The 19,337-nt window shown below is 51.3% G+C and overlaps 1 protein-coding gene across 2 annotated transcripts in view; it reads right to left on the bottom strand.

Moving 5' to 3' along the window:
• The window catches only part of SEMA3B (semaphorin 3B), a 93,120-nt gene extending 79,169 nt beyond the window's left edge, over window positions 1-13,951 (bottom strand). The window contains exon 1 of one of the 2 annotated variants that reach the window (XM_025204378.1): window positions 13,831-13,951. The gene's annotated coding sequence lies outside the window, so the exon portion shown is untranslated. Of the gene's footprint in view, window positions 1-5,962; window positions 5,988-13,830 lie in introns of those variants that run through there. The other variant, XM_025204383.1, reaches the window with a different exon arrangement.
• Between the last annotated feature and the right edge of the window lie 5,386 nt (window positions 13,952-19,337).

Raw genomic sequence — 19,337 nt, 5'->3', positions numbered from 1 at the left:
CCTTCCCTATATGATTATCACTTTTGCAGAGTGGTCACCCTACTTAGGAAAGAAATTAAGTGAATCTTATGGTAGGGTCTGTTTGGCTTAGACAAACCATTTAGCAGCAGGGTCCAAGACACAATGGATAGGAGGGTGAGTATTAGGGTTAAGAAAATCATGGTGTCCAATGCTGTGGATTGAAGGAAAGCAACAGAGATTATGGTACGCAGTACTGCACTTACATCACACTCCCTGGGACAGCTCCGTATGAAATGGGTCTCTGGGAGCAACCTCTGATGCATTAGCACTGAAGGTGAGATTTACAAATGCTCTGCTCTCATTGGAACATGCAGCAGCGGTTGCCATCAGACATGCTGAGATATTTTTGGAAATCACTAATAACAAGTACTAGCCTGGTCTTTACAATACCTGGTCTTGGATTGGCCAATGGCCTATACAAAGCCCATGGGAGTCTTCAGTGGCTGCAGAAACAAATCAATTGTCTTCTACACATCCTCTCTATAGGTGCAAGGACATTTGAGTCTAATGTTAACATCTGGCTGTCCTGAGATCAGACCCTGCTTAGGTCAGTAAGGCAAGTTTCCTCTCCCTATTTCAGTGCTGTGTCAGTGTGACTAGTGCCCATGCTATTCCTCCCCGTGAGAGCTGCAATTTCAACAACGCATCCCAGGCCAGAGTCCAGTCTAAGACAGAGGACATACAGCAAGAGAAAAGAGCAGGGGCCTGCTTGGTCCCTGTGCTGTCCCCCCTCAATTGAGGTGAGAAGCCAAAAGAGCACAGGGACCGTCTGACTGACTTGGGACTCTGAAAAACCAAACAGGAACAGCATAAGGTCAAAGGCCACTTACGGATTGAGGCGGGCCGGGCATATGAGATGAGCAGCCTAGACAGCACATGCAGCTCTGAAAAGATGCCAAAAGCACTGGCAGGCTATGCTCAAAGTTACAGGGCAGGGGACTGTCATGTAAAACACAAGGCTCATGGCAGCTCCTCCCTCTACCATGTTCTTCAATGCTCTGCTAAAGCTTCTGTGTCTCAAACAGTAGCTTCCTGCCTGATGGATCAGGAGACAAAGAATTCACAGTCCAAAGAAAGCTTCTGTCTCAAGTCAATGAAAAGCAATGGGATCAGATCAGTCCTCCAGCACTGCAGACCTTTACATTTGAACCCAGGACAGAGAGGTCAAGGGCTTGATAGGCCACCAGCATAGCCAGGCACAACTTAAAGTGAGCTCCATAGATTGCCAAGGTCATGGAAGCACGGTGTGGCGTGGCATCTGTCCTCTAGGCTAGCAGGCCACACACTCGCTCTCCCTTGGGTAACAGGTGGTAGCTGCTCACCAAACCAGAAGGAATCTTGCTCACTCTCTTTCTCTTTAAAAGCAAAAGCAGAGGACAAACTGAGGAGGGAGGCTACATCATAGATTCTCAAGGTTACTACTCTGGAACAACTGTGAGATGCCATCCAGTGGTCCCTGTGTGAAGTGTGTAGGATGAGGAAGACATCTTGTTCTGAGTACTAGTGTCCATGTCACCAAGCAGTTACTAGAATTGGGCCATCCATCAGCATGCCCAGAAGAAATGCCTGGAATCCAGCATGTCCTGCAGGCTTAGTTATGGCGCACCCTGTGGAAGGCAGGGTAGATTTGCACCTTATAGACTAAACCAGAGATACATATAGCATAAGCCACTGCTTGACTACAGATTAATAAATCTAATTATGTCTCCACACCTTGTGGAGTAATGCCCCCAGCATGGAGCAAGGTGTATCAGTCGAGGGGGGACAAATATCTTGCTGCTGCCTGTGCATTGGTACTCAGTGGGCACATATACATGTTCATTAATGTGCCATAACTACTGTGCATTAAATGTAGTACTTGTATAATTGAGTACTAAATTAATGTGCGCTGGTGTTACTGTGCGGTACTGCCAATGAACACCTTTTTAGTGATGCTACTGCACAGTAGCCTAATAATACTGCGCAGTAGCATATTAGCACTGTTTGTGCCATGATTTGCTGCTGCGCAATACTATTAGGCTACTATGCAGTTAGCATCTTGTGTAGATGCACCCAGCGTGAAATCACTCCCTTGCTACTTCAGATAGTGTGCGTGGACAGAATTAGCCTATTGATGTTTGTTTGCTTATTGATTTATTTCTGCTGTGGCAGCCTTGGAAGAAATGTATTCCCATTGGCATGTGCCTGAGCCATGTGTCCTTCATCTCCACTGGGGCACCCAAACACAGATGTTTCAGGGACTTGCCAGGCCTGACTGCCCTAGCAGCTGCAGGAGGTTCTGATGATGGGGGGCAGGTGTGGGAGAGGGGAATTTCCTATTAGCTGCACAAGGATCATGGCTCTTAGAAGCCAGAGCTAACCACAGGCCTGAACTCAGCAGCCACAGAGAGAAAGGAGACAATGAGAGGTGATTAATAAAGTGCATGTGAAACCGGCCTGCCTCCGAGTGTAACAGATTGGATGCATTACTGAGCTGGAAAGTCCCTGTTCATTGGCTCCTTAGTTCAGTTCTATAGTATGGAAGTGGGTCAGATTTGCAGCACATCACGTACAGCCAGATGGAGTTGTTATACATGACCAAGGGACAGAAGCCAGGGCTGTGGCCTGCCCCACCCCCAACCCCATTCATCCCCTCCCTGGGCTTTTCAGGGGAGTCTGACCCACCCTAAGAGCTGGGGCCACAGTGGGGCACACACTTTGTGATGTGCTGTTAAGGGAAGATGAAAAGGGCTGTGGTTATTCTCAGCTCGGGCTGTGGTTTTTGCTGGCCAGGCTCCCTTTCCACAGGGAATGAGCTGCAAGCAATGAATGTGGCGGGGGCATAAGTTCCAGTTCTTCTTGTTGGAAAAGAGCCACAGCAGGGGTTGGAGTAACTGGGAAGGACGTGGTCCCAGCCCTACTCAGAAGGGGAGAGGAGAGTGTCTGAATCCCATTAGAGGAAGGCATCAATGCCAACAACCACTCAGCAGAGCAGAGATATTCTGGGGAACGCGGTGACTCTGTAGAAAGAGACAGGCCGTGCCTTGTGTGCAGCATATTGAAATGCATTGGACTGAGGGGCTCTGGATGGGGAGAGAGGAGACTGTAAGATGGGTGTGGGAGCAGGGGTGGATGTGCTTGGTTTTTTTAATAATTTCTTAAAAATGCAGGCCCTATTAGTAGGGACCTACAAAATTCACAGTAGAAGTGGGCTGTATGGCAGCTCCTTTAATATTGCAGGTCCCATCCCCCCGCCCCGGCCAAATTGGCAGGGTGCTGCACAGCTCACTCCTGATTGACAGGGAGGAAAAAACTGTGGTTTTAAATATGGTGGGTGCATGGAGGAACCTGCAAGATTAAAGGAGCTGCCACGTAGCCCACTTCCGCCATGAATTTGGGAGCTCCACATATTAGTCTGGAAGACTCTAGGGCAGTGGTCTCAAACCTTTTTAAGTAGATCACATTTGGCATTTAAAAGCAACCCAAGATCTACTGTGCGCGCCATCCCCTTCCCCCCCACCCAGCAGGTAAGTCTGTGGGGAGGGAAGGGAGGGGGGCAGATCGAGGCAGAGGGAGAAAAAATTATTTAGAGGCACACCTCCCCAGCAGGTAAGTCCCATCCGCCCAGGGCCCCACTCAACTTACTCCTGCCTCTGTCGCACTGTCCCTCACTGTAGGAGCCTCGATCTAGCCCCTGCCCCTTCTGCAGGCCCTCAGCTCCCCACCCCAGCCTCAGATCGACTCCAAGAGGCTCCAAGATCTACCCGTGGATCGAGATCCACTGGTCAGTGACCACTGCTCTAGGGTGACTGGAGGGACTGAGAACTCAGGACATCCCAGGGGTCAAGACAGGGAGCAGTTGAGAAGGGAAGGGACATGAATGGGACTGTTTCAAACTCTGCTTTTTGTTAATGCCTATTTAATTTTAATGCTTAGCTGATAGTGGGTGCATCTACATGTGTGCTTTAATGTGCATTAGCTTATTTAAATGTGCATTAATATATCACAAAAAGTGCTATTCAGTTAATGCACATTAAAATAGGCTGAGGCACATTAAGCAAGGCGCATTAAACATTAAAACAGGCTAAGGTGCATTAAACTGTGGGCACTTTTATATGTGCGGGTGGTGCTTTAATTAGAATGGCTTGGAGAGTGGCTTAGAGCAATGCCATCTCCTGTATCAGCATCCCCGCCCTTAAAAACAACCTCGAGGGCACTTGAACTAAAGCTCAGTCAATGAGATTTAGCTCAAGTGCCTTTGCTCCCATTTTTAAGCACGGGGACACTGATACACGAGACTCAAGAGACTGCTGGAGCTTCAGCAGAGTTGATTAATCGAGTTTTCTCTGATGTGCTGGAATTCCAGCATATTGGACTAGCCACCATGCTTGTGTATAAGTGCCCCATGCTTTTTAATTAATGCTCATTAAGACAGACTAATGCACATTTTCCTAGTACCTCACAATGGCAGTACTAGATTTAATGTGCATCAACTAAAGTGCATTCATGCAAGTGTAGATGTGCCCAGCGTGGATAAAGAAAGTCAGTATTAAAGATTCAAGGCTCTCATGCTTTAGTGTGCATGTTAGAGATTCCGTTAAGCATCCTTCAAGTCTGGAGAAGAATCCCCAAGTCTGGGAACACAGCTTTTCAGTGCCAGTGCTCTCATGGGAGCGCAAATGTGAGACAACTTGCTCTGAGATCTAACTTTCCTTTCCGTCTTCCTTGTGTCCCCTCCATGCTGACTGGTAGCTATTTGAGAATGGGCAGAAAATGTGAATCAGCAGCTCTTCCCCAAACACACAGACCCCTGTACAGATGCATGCAGGCCAGCCCAACACTCTGCAGGAGCTGAGGGCTCCCCTTGGAATTAGCCAGGCACGAGGCACTGCTAAGCTTGAAATCACTTCCCTTCTCAGAGGATTTTGGCCGGGCTTTTAATCCGATCAGGAGCATTCCATGGGTAGAAACAGCTGTGGCAGAAATGTGGGGCTTAAACCAGGCCCTGCCCCACCACCAGTGCTCAGCTCCTGCCAGATGCGCATACAGGAGCCTTGGGCTACGTTTCCCCAACGTAGTGGGTGGACTGTTCTCTAAAAGAATCTGATTTCAGACTAAGGAAAACATCAAGGAAAGAAAGAGTAAATGTAAAGTACCTGATTCCAGGCTTGGTCCATGCACAGCTTTGAAGAGGCAAATGTGGCAACAAGTCTCTTTTATTCCCCATGTGTCAACTGGGAGGTTAGCTAGCTGCTCCCCATCCAGACCCTGGCATTGCACTTTGCACTGAATTGAGTCCATTTCTATGGTAGGGTATTGATGACATATTGCTTTGGCCCCAACCTTTTTCTCCAGTATTTGCTCGCTACACTTGGGAGAAGCTGTACTATAAGCCACCTAAAAATTCTCAGAGAATGGGATCCATGGGCTTCCAGTCAACCAGTCAGGAAAAGATGGAATATACCTTGTGACTTATATGATGAATCACACAGTAGGACCAGTGGATGAGAAGTCACAGGAAGGTGAGGATGGTGAACGGCCATGCACCCACAGCACCAGAATATCTGGGCTGGGGGGGGGATCTGGATTCTGATTGGGACGTTTCTGTCTCAGGTGCTTCTTTGTCCAGGATTTTGCTTTGGCTCCAGCCTTGACCCCAAGACAAAAACTTATCACTAAGCCAGGGGCTCATTCAGATCCTACCACCCCTCCCCGGCAGGTGCCAACTGGTCCTTGATCCTGCCAGTCCCTGTTTAGCCTGGTCTGTTGTCTGTAGCCAAGGAGAACACTGAGAGCTAAATGGAAGCTGAACTTCCCTTCTATGCTCCCTTCAGCCTCCATGACTTCTAAGGGACTAAGGCACAGTTCAAGGTCTTGCTTTCCTTTCCCAGCTGTGCATGGTGGGGAGCACCCAAGCATGGATAGGAGCTGGCAAATGTCCATAAATGAGAAGGTCACCAACCTGTTGCAGGGCCCACTGGACTTCCACCTCCTATAGAAAAGATGCTTAACTATTTACCACATAGCAATAGGGCCAGCAGAGGGAGAGGGAAAGACAGAATAGTGAAGACATATAGCAACATCAATCCATCCATCCATTCTTCACCTGAATGAAGGATCCAATCCTCTTTCAAGCCCTCACACTCCAAAATATCAATAGTCTGATATCAGAAGGCTTTGTTGGATGACAGTTCCCTGATGAGCTCTTCCCCTCCTTATTTCCTAGCAGTTCTTACCATCATATCTTGCCTCAAATGAAATATGCTTATTAAAGGAAAGAGCTCCTAATTACAGACCCATACCAATTGTCTTCTGCCCAACTTGAATCCCAGCTTGGTCTGCTGTTGTTTACCAGGGACCATGTTCAGCCTGGAGTATTACACAGCTCACAGAGACACCGTGTGGCAGACTGATGTATTGCAATTAACTTTGCTATTGCAGCATGGGGAACATACCACAAAATTAATTATAATTGTGTATTTCAGTAACATCCAGGGGCTGTAGTCAGAGGTCAGGGCTCCACTATGCTAGGTACTGAAAAGACAAAGAAGAGTTATGTCCTCTCCTTTATAGCTATGTTGTTCCTCCTCCAGGGAGTCTGCAGTGAGTGTGGGGAGGAGGAAAGTCCAATGTCAATTCAGGAAAGGGCCTATTTCCCTTGTATGTTTCCTACCTCTGCAAGGGATTCATTCAGATGCCCCTCTCAACTTCCAAAATGCCACCTGTCCCTTGGGATAAACCCTCTGTCACTGCAGTGCAGGAACTCCCATGTCCCCAGCTGAATCCATGAACCTAAATGGCAAGGCCTATGTCTGGCTCTTTCTCCAGGTGATGCAGGGTGAGAGGTGACCTGCCAGCACAGACCTGAATAGGACAGGAGGGGCTTGGATTGCCCAGCAGTGACCCTGGCACTCAGTTATCTCTGCCAAGTGATAAACACCCAGACCTTCACAAGGTGTCTGCCATGGAAGAGCAGAAAGGCGTAACATGAAAAACACCCATTGATCACACAGAAAACACATTCAAAGCCTTGTCAAAACTATTATACATTGCAAAGGAATCAGCAAGGATAAACCAACTCCAAGCTAACACTATCCCTAGGGTCACTCTCCTCAGGGTCAGCCAAGACAGTGAGTATAATGCCTCGGGTCAACCAATCTAGACAACAAGCTACATTTTAAAAGAAAGAGTAACTGTCCAGCTGAGCCATGGCAGTGCATGGAAGAGCCCCAGTACATCATTCCCTTTCCTATCACTCTGGGCTTAGGGATTGCAAAATGACCACTTTGGCCCAAACCAGGAAAAACCTGACTAGGTAGGAAACAGCAAAGCACCCAGCTCCCATAAGAAGCAGGGCAAATCAGTCCCCAAGCTGTTGGAAAGCTGCCAGACACACCTGAAATACTATGTCCAATTTTGCCCCCCCCCCCCCCCCCCCCCCCCCCCCCCCAAACAAAGGCAAAACCTGGACACACTAGAGAGCAACCGAACAGAGGTGGTTGAGATACAACTGAAGCAACCTACATGAGGCTCAGCAGACAGGCCACCGGTACAGACAGCTTGGGACAATGTGGCTCACAGGGCAATTTAGTACTCTGCAGCCATGCAGGGTGTATCATTGCAAGACAGCTGTGTGGTTACAGAGAGGAAGCTTGGAGGAGTGACCTCCCAACTGGGGGCACAGAGTCACCTAAGGACAAATGTGTCCTCCAGGGAAATGGAATATATTTTCTGCAGTGGTCAGAGAAGGAGGGTGGATCATGCCACACCTTGAAACAGATACCAGCAAACTTCACCTTGCTTGTAGCCGGAAAAGGAACATCTCCCAGAGCCTCCTAGATCTTGCCTGGCTGCTCATCCACACATGGGGAAACAGGCTTTTCACTCCCAAGAGACAAGTCCTGTGAAAACCCTCAGTTGCCTGCTGAGGGAAATCAAAGAGGACTGAAAAGCCTCATCCACATGGGATATATTTTAGTCTGACCAGCAGGAGCCACAGCTGTTTCCAGCCCAACAAAATAGGGTTGCTGCCTATTGGACAATTTGCAGGCAACACTGCAGCAGGGTAAAAGCAGGAAACAGGATCCTTCGGGACATGGCCTACAAGAGAGAAGGGCAGTGAAATGCTCAAGAGCTAAACACTGGGTCTAGCCAAGCGCAGGGTAGGCCTAGAACTGCATCACTTGATCCCAACTCCTGAGCACATCATGGCAGAGGTGCCCATAGCAATTGTTAAGGCAGGGCACAGACCTGCCAAGGCTTCAGGTAGGAGGACCTGCTCCTGGCTCAACTGATTTGGGCAAAGGCTGCTGACTCGTGTGCGCCAAAAGACTTGGGGCACCTGCCCCATCCCCTCTGGCACAATGAGAATGGAAAAACCATCCACATAGGCCAAGGAACTAACAGGGACAGTGTTTGGCTTCTCCAGTCCCTCCATGTCCTACAGGATGCAAATCTGGCTGGAGATTCAGAGGCTGTAACATCCCAGACAGAGGATGATACTCACTGACAGACATCCTGGCATAGGCTTAAAAAAGCTGAGACCAGGAAGCACTGTAGAAGCTAGAGGAAGGAAGCCAGAGCAGAGACAGCAGGGGCACTAAGGAGACAGGAGTGAGAGGAGCATCTACCTGATTGCCCCAAACAGACCTTGTGGGAGGCCTGGTCCCCACAGCTGCTCCTGGAAACAGAAAGTATCTGTTGAGCCAGGCCTGTGCTAAGCAGTTTGGAGGCCCTGGGCAGGGTGTTGCTGGGGGCCTCTCCATGTCTAGTTATGTGCCAGCTGTCTTGGTGACTGTGCCCCATGGATATGGGGCATATTCAGTGGCAGAACTGTTGGGATTTGGGCATGTCTGTGCTCATGCTTTGTTTCTGTCTGATCCTTGTCCCTAAATAATCACACCCTGAAACATGCCTTGTTCCAGCACAGGCTGATGGGTCTGGGGCCCTTCCAAACTGGAGGCGCAGGCCTTACGACATGGCTGCTGTGAGCGCATGAGGTGCCCCTTGCAACAGGAGCAGTCAAGGAGACAAAGTGTTCCAAATTGAGAAATTGGGCCTTGGCCATGATCCCCATCTCCGCTGGTGCTGTCACTGCTGTCTGGTGCACTGCCTCCACCCCCCTCTCCAGCTGACTGGCCAGGGTGGTAAGGATGAACCACAAATCATGCTGTCTTCTTCTTTCCCCTCTGACCACACCAGTTTTGTATACCAGGCTCCAGCTGCAGCACCGCTACAGCACCCAGCAGCGTAGAGGGCCAAACACCTCTATAACACATCCCAGAATGGAGGCTCCTCACCCCGGAAACAAGAAGGGAAGGGAATCAGCAGCCTGAGCCAAGCAAAATACTGTAACCTCAACTAAGATCAGGGAAGGAGCCAGTACAGAGACTTTTTTTTAATTAAAATATATTTATCTCTATATTTATAGAGAGTTATATATATACATCCTCTATCATAAACTTTCCATCACACCTTTAAACCACATTAAGAAACCCGTGCTTCCTGTTACAATAAACACACCCAGTCCCCTATGCCAGAGACCCCTAAACATGCTCTGCTGAGCTTTCTCTCCTGTTCACACTCTAGCTAATGGCCCCTTTCCCTCCCCCCTGCCCTGCCCTCTGTTTTCAGTGCTGGCGTGGATGCCATTCTAACTCAGCCAGGCATTAAATATAGCTGAGCTGCACCCTGTGCACCCCGCCCTGCCACAAATTGGTATTTTTAGCCTGGGTGTGTCTACCAGGGCAACATGCTGGAGTCTTTCATCTGCTCACACAGGCCATGGAAATCCTATTCTCAACTGCAAATCCTGGGCCAATGACACAGCACAGACAGCCCCAGGGCTGATGTCAGCCCTTTGCCCTTCCCAGTTCCCTTTTCCCTGCTCCCAGGCCAGGCATGCTGGCAATGTCATTTGGGTCAGTGAGGTCACTGAATAAGACACAGTGCATCTGAGCCAAATAGGTGAGCCTCAGGGAGGCGCACAGCAGTGGGATGTGAGAAGTGCTAGTGCTGCCAGTAGGTGAGGCAGGGATGGTGGGTCAGACTAGGGTCCAGACAGCTCTGAACGTGGCAGCAGCAAGAGCAGAAACCCCATTCTGGGTAAGGCCCCTCCCTAACACTGCAGAGAAGTTAAATAAAAGCCAGTGGGTCCAACCTGCCCTGGACACTTCCCTGTCTGTGTCCCTGGGGGAGGCAACAAGCAGTGGACTGCAATGGTTTTCAGATGCAGAGGTAGAAATAGAGCAGGTGAGCTCATGGCAGAGCACACAGGTGACTGAGCACAACAGGTACAGCATGTGCCAGCCACATCAAACGCTTTGTTTGCTGCTGGCTACAGGGGCTGGGGCATCTCAGCCACTCTAGCCCATTACACTGCTAGGCCTGGGCAGACCATTAACCCTGAAGACCTGGACAGCGTGTTATAGTTCATCCCTGATAGAAGAGTCTCTGGGAGGTCCTTGCACATCTACTCTAGAGAGGAATTTGTGCTATTACTGTTCGTGGCTACCCTGTCAGCTCTGCTGATAACCCCAACTCCTAAGCCACAGCCCTTTGCTATCCCAAGCCTGAGTTCACCACACAGCTGTGCCAGTGCCCTTCAACTCCAAGCTGCAGCCCCTGCTATCCCAGGCCCCACCTCCCACACCCAGCTATGCCAGCACTCCTCCTGCAGCCCCTGCTACCCCCCACACCACCAGCTATGTCAGTGCCCCTCACACCTGACATGCAGCCCCTGCCATCCATACACCAATGGCTCTGTCAGCACCCCTCACTTCTGACCCACAGCCCCTGCTATCCCAGCCCTAGGCTCCGTCACACGACGGGTCTGCTGATACCCCTCTGTCCTGACACACAACCCTGGATTCTGTGGAGCGGGCAACCATTTGGAATATAAGGTATTTCCCTGAGCCCCTGGAGGGAAAACAGAGGGAATCTTTCTACTGCAAATGCCTTCTCAGACCACCCAGCTGGACCCAGGCACTAGGAGCAACAGGAGGGATGCTCAGACACGCCCCCTGCTGGTAGCCTTTTCAGAGGCACCCTCCGACCTTTGGATCTTGGCCCACCCGGTGCCCTGCCCAGGGCCACCTCTGTGCTCTGCGCTGTGTGGGATGGCAGGCATGTGGCCCCCCCGGATGCTTCTCTATTTGCCTTGCTCGTACTGAGCGTGCTCCAAACTGGCAATGCCCGTCCCCTTGTGTTGTGTCGCAGTGGGGGGGCGTGCACAGCCATTCACCAGAGCCAGCCACAGTTCAACCCCAACTCTGGAGGCGGGGGGGATTTACTGTCTGTCTCTGTTGGCCGAACAAAACAGAGTTGGAAGGGCTTTGTGCGCTGGGGCCTGTGTGTGGAGGGGCTCCTTTCTCCCATGAACGCCTGGTTTGAAAAATGCAAATATCTTAATGAACAAAGGATGGCTGGGGCAGGCCAAGATGGGCATGGGAAGGAAAAGATGCTGCAGCTCTGGCTATTCTAGCCCTCACCCACTCCCCACAGCATGTCAGCTCTGGCCTTGCCTGGGTGGGCAGTGAGAAGGTGCCTGTATTGAGGAGATGCAAGTCAGTGCTGGGACAGACCACCCGTGAGCACCCTGTGTTAGTGCCTTTACCCCACAGTGCTTCTGATGCAGTAGCGGGCAGTAGTGAGTCGGGGGGTGCTGTTTCAGATGAGACAGGAAGCAGGTGCCTTCTGCTAGTGGTCCACAGAGCCACCTTTAGGGGTAGGTGATGTGGACAACCACCCAGGGCACCATGGTCAGGGGGGTGCCAAACACACAGACACGTGTGAGCAGCCTGGGCTCACAGCAATGTTCTCCCCCCAACCCACCCAACCCCAGCTGATCCCTGCCCTAGCAGGAAGAGCAGTGGCCAGGCCAGCCCATCCCCTGCCTCCAGTCACTGCTCAGGATGAGCTGGGCCGGAGCTGGGCTGGGCACGTGTGGGCAGGGTTATGTCTGCTCCAGTCTGCCTGCCTTGCTCCTGCACTGCAGCAATGGTGCCTGCCTGCTCACCTGCCTGGTGCCCCATGCTGCTCCGCCTCCCCACTGGACTGCACCCCGCACCCCTGGCCATTTGCCTCTGCCGGCAACAACGCTGCTGACTTTGGGAGCAGGGGAAGACCAAAAATACAAGTTCACCCAGGGCACCACTTAGATCAGCTCTGGTGGTCCATCGTAATGCCACAGTCACTGCCCAACCCAGAGCAGCACAGCTGGTGTGCACAGGAATATACAGAACCAGTGCTGCTGCCTTACTTACAAGCAATCACCAAGGACATCTTGGCAGGGTGGGTGGACAGCTTGAATCCTGCCCAAATTTCAACACAGCCACATCCATTCTATTTTCCTGGCCCCAGGTACAGTCTCAATTGCATTCTGCTTTCTTTTTCACTTCCTGCCTCAGCTTCTCCTATAGTGAAAGAACTGCCATGCTCTACTCCAGAGGTGGCTGCATTATGGCTGGGAAGCAGTCCTATTTCTAAAGCTGGCTATGGGGAAGCTAGTGAAAAGCATTAGGTCCTTTTTCTTTTGTCTCTCAAAAGTGTCAGCAGCATCCAGCTATGTTTAATGAACAGGTTGGGAAGGAGTGCCTGCCCACAACTGGTACCAAAGAGAGGCGGGGAATCCATGTTATCTCACTGTGCAACTGGCCTGTCCAGTTAGTCTCTAGCAGCTCATAATCACTCTCCCCACATCTCTCACCTGCCCCACTTTCTCCCTCTCTTGCCCCGTGTCTCCCCCAAGTACATCACACTGATTGACTGCAATACTGTCCCACGGCACTTTCTCAGGGCAATGGTGTCTGGGAACAGCTCTGACAACCCACGAGTGAGTATAAAGCAGCTATTGATCAGCAGAACCAGCAGAGCCTGGGGGGAGGCAGGGGGGCAGACACAATAGGGCCTTGTCTGGTAATGGACCTCCCTGTGTTGCTTGAGGGCCCAGGGCCCAGGGGACAGCTTCTTTACAGCTTCCTTACAGCTCAAGTCTGAGCCAAGTGCTAGAAGGGGAAAACCACAATGCCGAGGGCAAAGGCAGGGAGAGCAGCAGCCATGCAGAACATGGGGAGGGGGGTAGCACTGCCGTATTCAGAAGCAGCTCAGCAAGTTGAGCACTTGGAAAAGGGAAATACCCATGCAGTGCTGGAGTAGCTGTGCTGGCCTCTCCCTGCAGGGTGTGCTGTATAGGGCAAGGCAAGGGTGCTGGCTGCAGGGGCACTCCAGGCTACTCCAACCCCAGCTGCTCCCAGTAGGGAGTGGGGCAGGAACATTGGCCATGAAAGATATACCCTGCCTTGCAAAGCCTTCAAGCCAGCACTGGGAACCAGATGAGTTATGAGCCATACCTATAATGAATAAATCAGGGGCTTGGGATGCCCCAGCTTTCACTCATCCCCCTGAGGGTGATGCCCCACCTCAAAACATCCCAATGGAGTGCATGAGTGGTGGATCGTACCACCGCTGCCTGATGTTCCAGTTGTCAGCACAACTGATAAAGAAGAGTGATACTGGCTACATGTAGGGCTGAACAGGTCCCTGGGGTTTCCTGGGGCTTGCCCTATAGCTCTGGGCTCCCTCTGCACCAGGTGAAATGCCCACAGTGCCTTGCAGTGCAGCTGGGGAAAACAGAGGACCCCTGCTCTACTCCTGTGCCCAGGCAACATGACCTGTTGCAGCCAGTTTGTACTCAGCCCAGCCACATTGCTGCAGTGATCTCTGGCACCCAAAGAAACATCCATGAATTCATCTCCCCTGCATCCCAGTTAAGGCAACTGGGCTCTCACATGATTCTAGCACGTGGCACAGCCCATCAGGTATCACACTCACCTCCCTGTAGCGATGGGCTCCTGGGCTCCAGCTGTGCTCCTGGGCTCCCCCTGTTCCCTCTGGGTGTCAGGAAGAAAATGATCCCAGGGTGCCTGCCCCTCCCAGCTTGTCAGCCCACTGCTGAGATCATGCCCAAGCCACTTCTGATCTTTGTGCTCTGAATAGTCACTTCTCCATGTGACAGGCACAAGTCACAGCCGACGCGGGAGGGAGACAGCTCAATCAGCACAGCCGCTCTCCACTCTCTGGGACAGCATGGCAGGGCTTGCAAAAGAAATGTCTCAGCAGCCAAGCCCAAGGTCCATGGGTCTGAAGCCATGGAAGGGTGACTGTAGAACTGAATGTTGACTGCTATGCAGTGATGGACCTAATGGGTTTCCATGTGGGCAGCCATACCTCAGCCCCTGGGTCTGGCACTAGTGGGTGGACCTCAGGTGCTATGGGCACCATCTTGTTCTGCATTAGGACAAGAATAGGAGTGGGAGTTCTGGTGGGGCCAAACCAAAGGCTACTGCATCCAGGGTTAAATCTGACAGCCCTTTGATCTAATCTGCTGACATTTGCAGCCCAAGCAGGCTTCTCCTTGTCCCTCTGCCCCAAGGTGGCCAATTGCTGTCACAGAGTGTGATCTGGGGGTTTCTGAAAATGCTGACTGTCCCAACTGGTGCTGACTGTCCCAGCTGGTGCTCTGGCTCTGCTGTAGGTGTAGCTGGGTGAGCATCTATTGTCTAGAAATCAGGAGTCGCTGGGTGAGAGTCATGTTATGAAGGAGGTCAGGCTGGATGATCAGAAGGGGATTTTTTGGCCCTCAAGCCAATTAATAATCCCTTCTATTAATACTCAATAATCAATGAATAAGCTATTCATGCTATTCTATTAATAATCTTGTTTCTATCAGCACTCTATTGTCTTCAGGTGGCCAGTCAAGGGTGGGGAATAGCTGCACTCCAGCTCCTGCCTCTCCCAGCAAGGGGCTCTTTGGAGAGCAGGGCAGGAGTGCTGGCTATGGAAGAGCTCCCGGTTACTCCAGCCCTGGCCTCTCCCAGCCAGGGGCACTGCCTGGCACCAGCCACTTCTTACATAATGCTGGCTAGGGGATAGTCATTGATGGCCCATTCATAAACCAGAACAAGGAAGCGGCTTGGAGACAAGGCTGCTCACTATGTCAGGGAGGCTTCAGTGTCTCCTCCGCGCCCTCTGAGTGCCCTTCTGCCCTGTAAATAGCCACTGAGTCAAATACCAGAACTCTCAGCCAGTGAATGACCCGGTGCTGCAATTACCCAGAGACTTCCAAGCATTCAGCTAATTTGTAACCACTGGCTCTTGGCATGAGCTTGGCTGTTGGTGACTGTTCCAGCACCAAGCCTAGGCAGCCTTACGGTTCCATCCATCTGTCCATCTGTCCCTCCATCCAGGGTGTTTCCTGCCTGTGCCCCAGGAGCTGGAGTGAGTGCCCTGTTCCCTGCAAGCCCTCCCTGTGTGCCCCTCCTCTCTACTCACTTCAGCACTGGCCTTGCCTTCAGCCCAGGCTGTGACCAGGTTTGTCCTGCCGAGAGTAACACAACTACAGTTTCTCTTGGGCTCACTCTTCTGTTGCAGGGAGCTCTGCGTATGTATTATCTCTTGACAGCAGAAGGCAGGGTAGAGGTGCACATTAGAGACTAATTGAATCAGAGATGAGAAACAGCTCACTTGTAGAGAGCGTCTGAGGTGCACTAGGCGCATGTGGGGAAAGACTAGCTCTCACTACTGGGGCTGGCAGTGCTGGGATAGCTAGCTAGCTAGGATTGCCCAGTCTGAGGGCTGGGATTCCAACTACCAGGCTCAGGTTTCTCCACCACTCACTCATAAGCCAACCCCCAACCAGAATTGCAAGGCCGGGCAGCTGCTCCATCCAGCCTCCCCCACTGGCTCCAGCAGCATGCTCTCCCTTCCCCAGCTCCATCTGATGTGGTTTGCAGGGCCCTGCATCCTCAGCATCTCCCAGACCAGGCTGATTCATGGCTTGCTAACATATGGTTAGTTTGTCACACAACCACGGCCTTTGCAAAGCCAAGGAGAGCATGGGGTTGGTGGGAAGCAGCCTCAGCCACGACAAAGCTACTTGGCTCACTGCCTCTGAGGCTCCCATATAGAGAGTAGCAGTCCCAGTATGCAGGGTTAGCTGTGCACTCTGCTCTCTCCTCCAGGGCTAGAGTAGGAGCTAGGACTTCCTGGCAACCAATAATGCAAGGCAGGAACTGAGTCAGCTGCCTTCTGTACAGATGCTGTGACAAAGCCCTCCTGTGTCAGGGTGCCCCCAGAGATACACCTTGGATTTGTGTAAGCCTATTGGCCCTCTGCTCCACTGAATGGATCTGGTCAGGTTATTAATTTGTCCAGAAATCAGGATTTACCATGTGCACTTTGGTGAAGCAACAGAAAAACAAAAGGGCTTAGTAGAAGGAAGAACAAATGGTTTAAAAAGCAAAAGTGATCAAATGCTTTATCAAAACTGACGAAACCCCTACCCTATGTTCAATCTACCGCCCAGCCCTCATAATTATCCTTGTGAAAATCCCCTGGGACAACCTCCCTCAGTCACAGCTAGTCCCTCAACTAGGGACATCCATTCCCTCTCTCTTCACAGGAGCCCCCTTCACTTGCCACCCCCAAATGGCCACTGCCTCAGGACATTCTACACTGCCTCTCCCCACCCCAACTACCTTCAGGGGAACCACCGAATCCTCTACTGCATGGGTTCCCAAACTGTGGTACATGTAGCCCTGGTGGTATGCAAGACATCTCGGGGGAGTATGCTGGAGAAATTGTGTAATGGCAGATTTAATTTTCATTATAATAATAATAGGCATTTAAGGGGTTAAAATATAAAACATATGCTGGTTGGGGTACTTGGGCAACTGGTAAATCTGGAAGGGAGTCGCAGTGAGAAAAAGTTTGGGAATCTCTGCTCTAGAATGTCTTTGCCTGTGGATTTGCAACAGATCCCCCCTCTGGGAAGCATGGAACATGGGGATTGCTCTACACAATAGGGGCATATCTGGCTGGAACTCCTCAGCTGTCCCTCCTCCTTCCAGCATGTGTGGAGTGCATGGTAGTGATGCCTAGGAGCAGTGCCACACTCCTGTGGTAGCATGAGATTCTGGCTGGCAAGGGCTAAGCGGCTGTGGAGTTAGTTCTCAGTCTGACACTCTCCTGGCATGCCCAGTGACCTGATGATTGGAGAGGCTCCTGGCCCCTCATGTCAGGCTCCAGGCTCTTTTGCCTGGGGAAGGAAATCCCAGGCCTTGCTCTTTTCTTGCAGCCCAAGCCACACTTTCCTCCCATCTGCCTCTCTCCCTTGGGAGCCCTGGGGCCACTGCATACAAATAAAAGCCCTGCACTAAGTAGACTTCCTAGGACCCCTTGCAGTAGGGGAGATGCCAGCAGCTTTATCAAGGCATCTTTATCAAAGCCCCCAGGGTTAGGTGCCTGGAATTCCATCATAAGCCCCCTCTGGGGAGGGGGGCAGGGGGTGAACCCTTGACAGAGCTCCCTGCTGGCTTGAGATGTATCACAGGCACATGGCCATGCAGCTCCTACACCCAACCCTCCTAGTGTGCATCACTGGAGGGGAGGAGAACAACGTCCTTCAAGGACCCCAGTGGAGCAGAGGGCACAGATCCCATGATCTTTCCTTGATCCAGCCCCCTTGTGAAGGTGTCCTGACTGGTTTTATCTGACCAGTTGCTAGGAAATGCCAACAGTCCAGGGCCAGGCAGCCTGCACTGGCTCATTAATGATGGGTAAATAGGTAACTGGTTCTCACAAGCAATCTAGGTGGTTTGAACTGCATCAGGTCCCTCTCACATATTCACACCACAGCTGTGGTCTGCAAGCACTAGCAACACAAGTCAATCAGGGACACAGCTAGCTGTCAGGTCAGAGAGGGAAAATGTGTGCTGAGAAGTGGCAGATAAGGTTCTTTGGGTAAATCTGATATCTTTTATTAGACCAACTCAAACAGTTGGAAAAGGTCTTCTTAGTAAGCTTTTGGACACGTACACCCTTTGTTAGGATGAGGAAGTGTCTGCAAATGGTCTGTGCCCTTCACAACTAATGGGTGGGGGAAAGAACCAGAGAGACCAAGAAATGAAGCCAACCTTGCTCTGAGAAGGAGCAGTGGGGTCAGTGGAGCTGCCCTTACCTGCCCTAGCTCTGAGCATGGTCCCAACACATCTCATAATGCAGATTATCTCCTTTCTGGAAGTCTCCTAACCACAGCCTGGAACGTGGCACAAAGGAGTTATTCTCAGCATCAGCACATGGGTAAGACTAGTTCTAGGTCACTTGGAAGGTGGACAGTGCCCTTCTTCCATTGGCCATGCATTACCCTTCGTGCTGTAACAGTCACACTGATGTCTGTTCTCTACTGCTCCTCCCTGCCAACAGCATGCCTCATGTTGTAGCTCAGGAATGCTCACTGCCCCCAATCATAATGAGCCCGCTCCAGTGCTGACTGCTGCCAGATGCTTACAGCACCTGGCGCTTTAAGAGGCCAAGCAGCCATCAGTAGCAGCCTGCAGGTGAGGCCAGGGATGATTATGGGGTGATCTGACCCAGGGAGCCTGCAGGTGGTGGCTATGGCTGGTTGGAAGGAATCATCTGACCCAGGAGGAGGGCTGGGCCTAAGGTGAATATAAGCCCAGGCCCTGACAGAGAGGTCTGAGGACTTAGAGAAAGAGAATGAAGTCTGTGAGTAAAAGCTATGTGAGTAAGAGAATGAAGCTTGTGAGGCTTGGAGCATGGTGAAGAGATGGAACAGAGCCACACGATTGGCCCAGGGAATCTTTTATTGTCTTCTACAGGCTCAATAGCCACCCCTGGAGATAGTATCCTGTCAAGCCAATGTCCTGTTAGTTCATCAATATAGGTTACATTCCCTTGTCTTAGTGAATTAAGTGCAGCTGCTCCCCCCTGGCAGCCTTCACCACTGCTAACAAATATCCTCTGGGATGTGCTGGCTGCCCCAATGCATCTTAGGATGAATATAATACAGCTCCAGGTTCCCCTTCTGTTGCCCTTGGCCCCCATGTGGTGGTGGCTCCTAGACAGGGCAGGACCAGAGCAATGTAGCTTGGGATGGTGGCAGCTGGAAAGAGTTAATTTGAGTGGATGCTCAGATGACTTGATGTGCAACAGGGAGTCTCTGCTCCCCACAGGACCATGCCTTCTTCCCTATCCCTGGGAGAGCGGTGGGTTATGGTGGATAACATGCTGCTAGGATTCTCCCTTCTCAACTTGCTGCTGCCTAGATTGGCTCTTGTACCCTCTCCTGAAACTCGGGACAGTGGGAAGAACCTTGTACACAGCAATGGTTTTCTCCTTAAAGGACTAGAGGTCAGGGGAGCAGGAGCAGTGAACTCAGTCTACCCAAGCTGCCCCCTCTTTCATTCAAACAGTAGCTCATAGCCAGAAACACAGGCCATGTCTGCACTTAATGGTATAGAGGGATGAGATCACTTTTA

Source organism: Alligator sinensis, unplaced genomic scaffold, assembly GCF_000455745.1.
Source record: "Alligator sinensis unplaced genomic scaffold, ASM45574v1 scaffold858_1, whole genome shotgun sequence".
Taxonomy (NCBI): Eukaryota; Metazoa; Chordata; order Crocodylia; family Alligatoridae; genus Alligator; species Alligator sinensis.
This window is presented reverse-complemented; position numbering and strand designations above follow the sequence as displayed.